A 9,454-nucleotide genomic window follows, 5' to 3' on the forward strand; every position below is an offset into this window, starting at 1 on the left:
TAAAATTAATTAAGTAGCGTACATTTATACTTACAATAAAATTAGTTAATTAATAAAAGAATATTCAGCTGTTTGTTAATTAACAAAATATATGACATGGGCTGCAAGTAGATACGGTAAATTTGTTCATAAATTTAGGAGGATTTATTAAATACTTAAAATGGAACTATACAAGACTGAGATGTTAAATAAGGTTATTTTTATGGTTTTTAGAATCAATTTAAAACAATGTCAGAGAAACTGAATTGCTTCCAATTTAAATGGTGGTAAGCAAACAAGAAATCGGTTCCTCCTTTATGATATTACAAACAATTTTGTTTTATAAAGGTTTGAAGATCTCGACCTAAGTCCGAGGAGGGGAAGGCCCTTGATTGCCTCGGTCGTGCTTTCAGTTTCTGGATCTTCCATAAAAGTCGTTCAACTAATGATTTTTCTTGCTCAAGCTATTTGAAGCAATTATAAATAGATAAAAAAAGAAAGGTCTGACTTTTGGAATAATGGTATCGATTGGTATTTGATACATTGCGGTCGGTAACGTTGGTGAATTAGGTTCAGGTACGGAAAGAGAGGGATTTGAACCCTCGCAAAAGCCTACATAGCAGTTCCAAATCATCAAAATTACACTTTAATGCTATCAACTTTTCTCAATTAGAATTGAGAGACTTGCTGCAGTTTTCGAGCCTAGAAACATTTGCAACGCCCTTTTCCACTTGATTCAGTTTCTTCTGTTTTCGTAGTCATCTTCAATCCGGTGAAGTCAACACTAGTTAGTTTCTGTTGTTTTTTCCTATTATTGTTTGTAGAATCATCCAATTCCATTTCATCAGACTCTCTTTCAAACACAATGCAAAGACTCTCACAAATGAACGTTAAAAAATAACCATTACAATATAATGTAATATTCTATTTCATTGCGAGGTTAATTATTCAATGTAGAATTTATACCTTATTTATAATTTGTACCATAAAAGAACAATTACACCATCCCATCAAACATCACCTTTTCAATCTAATCATTCAGGTACACCAACTAAAAACTAAGGATATTTTGATCATTTTATTAAAATAAAACACTTTTACATCAAACAAATTTCTTTTTTTCCAGATAATCAAAGCTTAAACTAGAGAGGAAATGTAATGATGTGGAATTATTAACTTTAAAAATCTCATTAAGAAACTACAGAGAAAAGGTGCTATTGAATTATTTGAGGCAATTCAAGCATAGGATTGCATCAAAATTGACATTCAATATTAATGACAACAAAAAAAGTCTAACCCATATGCCAAAAGAACAAAAAGTAAAAGATAAAGTAACAAAGCAAGTGCCATATACATGTACCCCAGCTGAACCGTACTAATGTTGAAAATCCAAATACTGAGTGTTTGTAATCACCCAACCAAGTTTTAGTTGCAGGGTTTGAATACAAATATATGCACAAAAAGCATCCATCAATTTCTGTTTAAAACACTTACATATAAACAACGAGCTTACTTGGAAACTGAAATTTTCGTAATCACGATATGAAAGAAAATGCCAAAGTTCTTTTTTTTCATTTGATATAATTTATTTATTTTTGTATCATACTCCAGATTATAGACTTTAATTTTACTTGATTTCTAAAGTTAGAATTAAAGTGTTTTCCCCATTCATTTGTATAACGTTTATTTTTTTTTATCATAATCCACATTATAAAAGGTAATTTTCTTCCTTTTGTATAAAAACAATATTTCTAGATTATATTTCAAATTATAGTGTGAAATTTTGCTTCGTTTGAAATAAAAATTATTATTTGGATATGATCCTAATTGTTTTCTAAATTCTTACAAATGTAGATTTTACCGAATCATAAAATGTGACTATCAAGTGGCTCAACATTATCTAAATACACATATACAATGAAAGATAGTAAATAAGGTTGTGAAAATTAGAGAAGACAACCTAATGAACACTAAATCAATCTGAAGATGATAACTAAAAAGGCTTTATTTCAGCATCCAACATTTCCCCCCTATTTTGTTTGAATTTTAGTTTAAATTTGATAACCAACTCTCACATGCATTTACCTTATTGCTAGCAAATGAAATAACTACTATCATCATAAATTACACAGTTAAATTTGTAATGGATATTTTTGAAACAGATAAACATTACTCCAATTTCATTCTTCCTGTTGGGATGTAAAATGAATACTCCGCCTTTTAAGATAATACAGATGCCAAGTTCTATAACTTGAATCAAAACACTAGTTGTTAAATAATGAAAGAGTATAGAATTGTACCTCCTGGATACCCAGATCCAAAATTTCTATTCATATTATCAGCAGTTACATCTAGTTCCTAATTTCGAAGTGCTCGATCTCTTGTAAATTGACATGTCAAAGAAATGCTTTGGAATTGTTTCAACAAAAAGGATTTGCATCCACATTGTGTTAAGAAAATTTTAATCACCTTAGCGACAATGCTTGCTCCACTCACAACTGGATATAGACTATTAGCTTTTTTTGGGACTAAAAATTTTATGAATGTATTTCTCTGGATCTCCAACAGTATCTACATAAACCTGAAACAGTAACCATAAACACAAAAAAGTCCTTGTTTGATACCGTTTATAGTTTATCCCATCATTTGATGTAGGGTTCAGAAGCCCATTTAGGAAGATGACTTCCAGATTCCATTGATGTTCTACTGAAACTAGTAACCAACGAAAACTCTCTCTATGTCCAGATTTTTGTGCTTCCCGCCAGAAATTTAGCAAACGGTAGGGAAAAGGCAACATCGATTAGTCGGATAAATTTTCCCTTTCTTGAAGAACATATATTTATAGAAACAAGTCCCTCAAATATAGTAAAAGGTTTAAATCGAAGAACAAAGTTAGATATCACAACCAAAGCCGCAAATTAAATTAACCATCAAATTTAGTCTCATTTTATTTTATGTAACCATATTATCAACTTTTAACATAGAATATCTCATTATCAAGGATATCTCTCAATTCAAATTAAATTATATTTCATTATTTTAAAATTAGCTTTTTAAAGTTAGTATTCTTCAATAAAAGTCATTTTTTGTTTATATCACACATTTTTTCCACTTATGTGTAGGGCCGAAAGTGAAGATCATCTTAGAGTAAATGTTGGGTCAATTTATATTGACTAACGATATTTTGATGATGAACTTATACAAAACTTAAATAAGAATTAAGCTAAGCCGTCTAATTGTTTTTGTGCATGTGCATCAAAAATATGCTAAGTTAGACTAGGTTTGAATCAGGCTTATTAGACGTATTGCTAGTTAGACGTGCAGTCTAACAGATGAAAGTTAGACGCTGGTGTCTAACTCTTTCAGACAAGTCTGAAGTGAAACGTAGTTAGACGTGCAGTCTAACAGATGAAAGTTAGACGATGGTGTCTAACTCTTTCAGACAAGTCTGAAATGAAACGTAGTTAGACGTGCAGTCTAACAGATACGTAGTTAGATGCGCAGTTTAACAGATACGTAGTTAGACGCACAGTCTAACATAGAGGTAGTTAGACGCACAGTCTAACAGATACGTAGTTAGACGCACAGTCTAACAGATACGTAGTTAGACGCGCAGTCTAACAAATACGTAGTTAGACGCGTAGTCTAAAAGATACATAGTTTGACGCACAGTCTAATAGATACGTAGTTAGACGCGCAGTCTAACCGATACGTAGTTAGACGCTAACGTCTAACTCCTTAGACTAGTCTGAAGTGAAACGTAGTTAGACGTGCTGTCTAACTCCATTAGACTTGGTGGACTAATGAATTTTTCTATTAGACGTAGATGTCAAACTTCCTTAGAATTGGCAGTCTAATGAAGCATGTCTAATGCCTCGCTTCAGCAGCAGCTTAAAGTTAGCATCCGTCTACTCACGATCAAGTACTTGTACGCTACTCCCGCTTCACTAATCCATGCAGATCAGTACGACAGTCAATTGATAACAATGAATGAATGCCACGTAAGTAAATATTCTTTCCACTACTTGTTCCTTGCAGGACAGTCTTAGAAGAATGTTTGGCGCACTACCAGATTGGTACGGTCACAATTCTTGTGCACAGAGCCTGTTGTACTCTTATACTATGGGCAGTTTTCCAATGGACGCTCGCCACGTGTCAATGTAGAAGATTCGACCATTGATGATTGTCTTCTATATAAAGATCCTCAAGGACAACGGACAAGACGCTGGTTTTTCGCACTGTCTCATGAATTTCTGTCTGCCTGCTTACTTGCTGATTTTGTACATCATCTTCAAGAGAGAGATAAAATCAAGAACATTGTCTAGTTGAGTGATATTCTTAAAAATACTGTAAGTTGAACAGAGTCTAGTTTGTTCAACAGTTAGCTAGCCAGTAAACTGTATTTGTTTCAAAGAAGGAAATTAAATCATTCCGGTGGATGGAAGAAAGGGTGACGTAGGAGAGTTTTCTCCGAACATCCATAAACAAATTGCTGTGTGATTTACATTCTATCTTCTCTTCTCTCATTGGTTCTTAGCTTCAAAACTGAGCAAACGTTTACATATTTGAATCGCTTCAAGAGTTTGCAAGGGTTTGTGAATAAGAGAAAGTGATATTGATCCCTAATAGGATTTCTATCAAACCGTTTTCCAAATGTTGTCATTAATAGTTAGACCCCCATCTATATTGATTACACTGATCTTATCAATTGGTATTAGAGCCCTGTTTCTATTCTTAAGCATTAAGAACATAAATCATGTCTATCATTAACAAAATCCCTCTGCTTTCGAAAGAAAACTACGATTATTGGATGATGAGAATGCAAGCTCACTTGACTGCTCTTTATTGTGATATGTAGAGTGTAATTACCGATGGTCCCATAAAGATTGCAAAACCAAGACGTGAGTGGACAACTGAAGATAAGATGACTAACAATTTCAATCAATCAACATGAATATATTTTGTGATATCAAATTCTTCTCCTCTACTAAAGATATTTGGGGAAAACTGATTCAGATCTATGGTCGTAACATTAAAACTAAGAAGAACCAGAAAGATCAGAAGGGTCTTGTATGTGCTGAAAACAAGTACAAATGGGCCGATAGCGACTTAGAGGACTAACCTAGTAAAAATGAAATAGAAGTCGTCACATGCTTGATGGCAGATGATCAATCCAAGGTAAATGATCTTCCCTCTCAAGAAATTACCAACGAAGAGTTAATTGTTGCACTCAATGACATGGCCATTGAGTACAATAAGTTATCAGATTATTTTAATGAATTGAAAGCAAAATATGAGACCATATCTCCTCTTCATCTCAAATATCTAAACTAAACATTTCTAAAAATAAAATGGTTGAGCTCTCATCTGAGAATGAGATGCTCAAAGAACAGATTCAAACTCTTTCTTCTGAAAACAAAAGGTTAAACTATATTGTTAGCGCTTAGACAAGGTCTGGAGAAGTTGTCAAATATCAGATTAGTCTGTTGAAACTTGCTGGATCTAAATTCGGTTTAGGATTTGATAGTATTGACCCAAAACAGTCCTGTAAAAAGTTAAACTCAGCAACTGACAAGTTTAAACCAATAATTTTTGTCAAAGGGAGTCTAACTAACATTGAAACTGATCCAATCCATGAGGAGTTAGCTTTGAAGGATGAAATAACTTATGTTCTGCCGACTGTTATCTGGCTGAAAATTAAGTTAGATGCAACTAGCAAATATGTCAATCAAAAACCTAACATGAATTCAAGGAGTTTTAAAAGAAAATTATCCTCTTAAGCTAAGGGATCAGTGGCTAGCGGAACGACGTCTACTAAGTCAAAAGTATGCTCATTAATCACAAAACAAAATGGGAAATCCATAAAAATAACTCAAATATGGATTCCTAATGGACTGGTTGACCGAGGACCCAAGTGAACATGGGTACCAAACGATTGTAAATATTGTTTTGTATAGGAACGTACTAGTGACTGCCTAGAAAATTTTGTTTGGCATTTAGACAGCGACTGTTCCAGACACATGACAGTAAACAGACAGCTTCTAACTGATATAACAGATTGCTCAGGTCCTAAGATCACATTTGGTGACAACAAGAAGGGTAAGAATACCCATGGTAATCTAACCATTAATGATATTTTACTTGTTGACAATTTGTGTTACAACCTGATTAGTATTAGTCAATTATGTGACAGTAGCCTATCTGTTGATTTTTAAACTCATGCATGCCTAGTTAAGGATTAGCATGGTAATACTCTGTTAACCGGAAGTAGGGTAGGAAATTCTTATAAAATGAACTAGCAAAATAAGACATCTGACCCTATGTGCATGATTGCCAAGAATGACAAGAAATAGTTATGGCATAAGAGGTTAAACCATCTAAATTTTAAAACCATCAACAACATTTGCTCGCATAATTTAGTATTTGGTTTACATAAATTACAGTTTTCAAAGGACAAGGTTTGTCCTGCTTGCCAGTTAGGAAAATAGGGCTGATCATCGTTCAAAAGTAAAGGAAAATCTCAATCCAGCCGTTGCTTAAAACTGTTACACATGGATCTGTTTGGTCCGATTCCTATAAAAAAACTTAGGAGGAATGAGATTTACCCTAATAGTTATTAATTAAAATCTTTAGAAGAATTTAGAACCATAAATTTGTAAGTATTGCTTCTATTAGAAGTGATCAAAGAACTAAGTTCACCAAAAGACGCATATCCTCTTATCTCGAGGAGTATGGTATTAGACACGAGTTGTCTAGTGATAGAACTCCACAGCAGAATGGCATTGCTGAGAGAAGAGTAAGGACACTAAAAGAAAAAGCGAGATCTATGCTTGCAGAATCAGGTGTTCCTTAGAGGTTTTGGGCAGAAGCCATAAACACAGCATGTTACACACAAAATCGGTCGATAATCAACAAATATTTTGATAAAACACCCTATGAACTGTTTTACGAGAGAATTCCTACTGTGTCTTACTTTAAAGTATTTGGGTGTAAATGTTTTATCCATAACAATAGGAAGGATTATTTGACCGCCTTTGATGCTAAAGTAGATGTTGGAATCATGCTGGGATATTCCTTAGTAAGCAAGGATTCCAGAGTATATAACTACAGAACATAAACTATTGAGGAATCCTTACATGTTGTTTGTGATCAGTCTGTTGAAAGTAATCTCATTGATCCCACCGACATTGCCAGCAGATTAGAAGCGACAAGTCTTGAGTTTGTGTGTGAGGATGAAGCTCTAGCTAAACGGATTCCATTGTCTGATCTTGTGGCTGATCCGGTTGAGAACCAACCAGACGTTCAAAATCCTGTTCAACAAGATGTTGATAGTTCGGACGTCGCAGAGCCATCTTGTCAGACGACTAATCCTTTAGGACCCAACTTTAGATGGAACAAGAATCATCCATCATAATTGATAATCGGTAATCATAACTCTACTCATAAGAAAAGACGTCAATTAATGGATGAAATAGCCAACTCCGCCTTTATCTCTCAAATTAAACCCAAGAAAATAGGTGAAGTAGTGCTTGATCCAGATTGGATCAATGCTATGTAGGAGGATTTAAACCAATTTGTGATAAATAAAGTTTGCATCTAACTCCAAGACTGACTGATCAATCGGTCATTGGAACTAGATGGGTCTTTAACAAGCTTAGTTAAGATGACTTAATTATAAGAAACAAAGCCCGATTGGTTGCCCAAGGATACAGATAGGAGGAAGGCAACGACTTTTATGAGTCATTTGCACCTGTAGCTAGACTAGAGGCAATTAGAATCTTCCTAGCTTATGCATCATTTAAGAATTTTAAAGTTTTTCAAATGGATGTGAAAAGGGCATTTTTAAATGGTAAACTAAATGAAGATGTTTATGTTGAGCAACCCATGGTTTTCGAGATCATACTTTACCAAATCATGTTTTTAAACTTGAGAAAGCTTTATATGGTTTGAAACAAGCTCCAAGAGTTTGGTATGATACATTGACTAAGTTTTTGTTTGATCATGATTTTGTTATCGGAACTGTTGATAAAACATTGTTTAGATTTGTTAAAGACTCTCACATTCTACTTGTTAAAGTATATGTTGATGACATTATATTTGGATCAACTAACCCCAAAATGTGTGAGAAATTTGCCAAGCTGATGCAGGATAGGTTTGAGATGAGCATGATGGGAAAATTAACTTTCTTCCTCGGTCTTCAAGTCCGTCAGGTGGAGAAATGAATATTCATCAATCAAGCCAAATACACCAAAGAGTTGTTGAAGAAGTTCGGGATGGAGAACTACTTTGCTGCAACTACTCCAATGAGCTCCTCTAGCAAGCTAAACAAAGATGATGGTGGATAGGCTATAGACATCACTGCCTATAGAGGTCTCATCGGATCCTTGCTCTATCTCACTACCAGCAGGCCAAACATTCAATTTGTTATTGGTGTCCGTTGAAGATTTTAGGCTAATCCTAAACTCTCTCACTTTACTGCTGCTAAACGTATTCTGAAATATTTAAAGGGAACTCAAAATGTGGGACTGTGGTATCCGAAGGATTCCAGTTTCAATTTAACTAGTTTCTCAGATGCAGACTATGCAGGGTGCAAATTAGATAGGAAAAGCACTAGTGGAACTTGTCAGTTTCTTGGAGATCGTCTAATCTCATGGTTCAGCAAAAAGAAGACGTCTGTTGCTACTTCTATAGCTGAAGTAGAGTACCTTACTGCAGGAAGTTGCTGCTCTCAGCTCTTATGGGTTCAACAACAACTAAGGGACTATGGGATTGAGGCAGAAGAATCTCTAATTTTCTGCGACAACACAAGTGCTATAGCCATCACATACAACCCAGTTCTGCATTCTCAGACAAAGCACATCGAAATCAGACACCATTTCGAAAGAAAAAATCAATCATTTTTGGAATCTCAACTGTTCCCAAAATAATTCTTCATATTAATATTCAGTGCAATGAACCTGTATATGGATTTTGTATGACAATAAGCTCGAGATTTATTAAATTTATAACCTATAAAATTGGGGAGTGAAAATGGAGTATCTATAGAATACCCTTCTTAAACAAAGTTTGTAAAAATCACTTGGTTTGAAAATGCATGTCCAAGTTTAAGAAATAGACATCATTTGAAAATTCTTAATTTTATAGTTCATTTCAGATTTATTCAACAAAGAGAGCAAACATGACGAAATTCATGGGAGACTCGTGTAATGATTATGTAACCACGAGTCTCATTTGTGGTTGTTCTTCAAGATGTAGAGTGAATCATATCACCACAATCGCAATTCTACTTAGGAATTATTTTTAAGTGATGTAATTATTATTGTAATCACAAGTATACTTAATCATTACATTCGCGTGCGAATAAACATCATTTTTCAGCTTAGCGATTATATTAGTGTTATAAAATTATCGTTGTAACCATAAGTCTTCTTAGTGATTACATTCTCGTGTGACTAAATATCACTCTTCATCTTAG

General features: G+C 34.2%; 1 pseudogene; it reads right to left on the reverse strand.

The window, feature by feature from the left end:
- Positions 1–648: 648 nt before the first annotated feature.
- On the reverse strand, positions 649–2,776 carry LOC124917227 (annotated as a pseudogene).
- Between the last annotated feature and the right edge of the window lie 6,678 nt (positions 2,777–9,454).

This window comes from Impatiens glandulifera, unplaced genomic scaffold (assembly GCF_907164915.1).
Source record: "Impatiens glandulifera unplaced genomic scaffold, dImpGla2.1, whole genome shotgun sequence".
Lineage (NCBI taxonomy): Eukaryota > Viridiplantae > Streptophyta > Magnoliopsida > Ericales > Balsaminaceae > Impatiens > Impatiens glandulifera.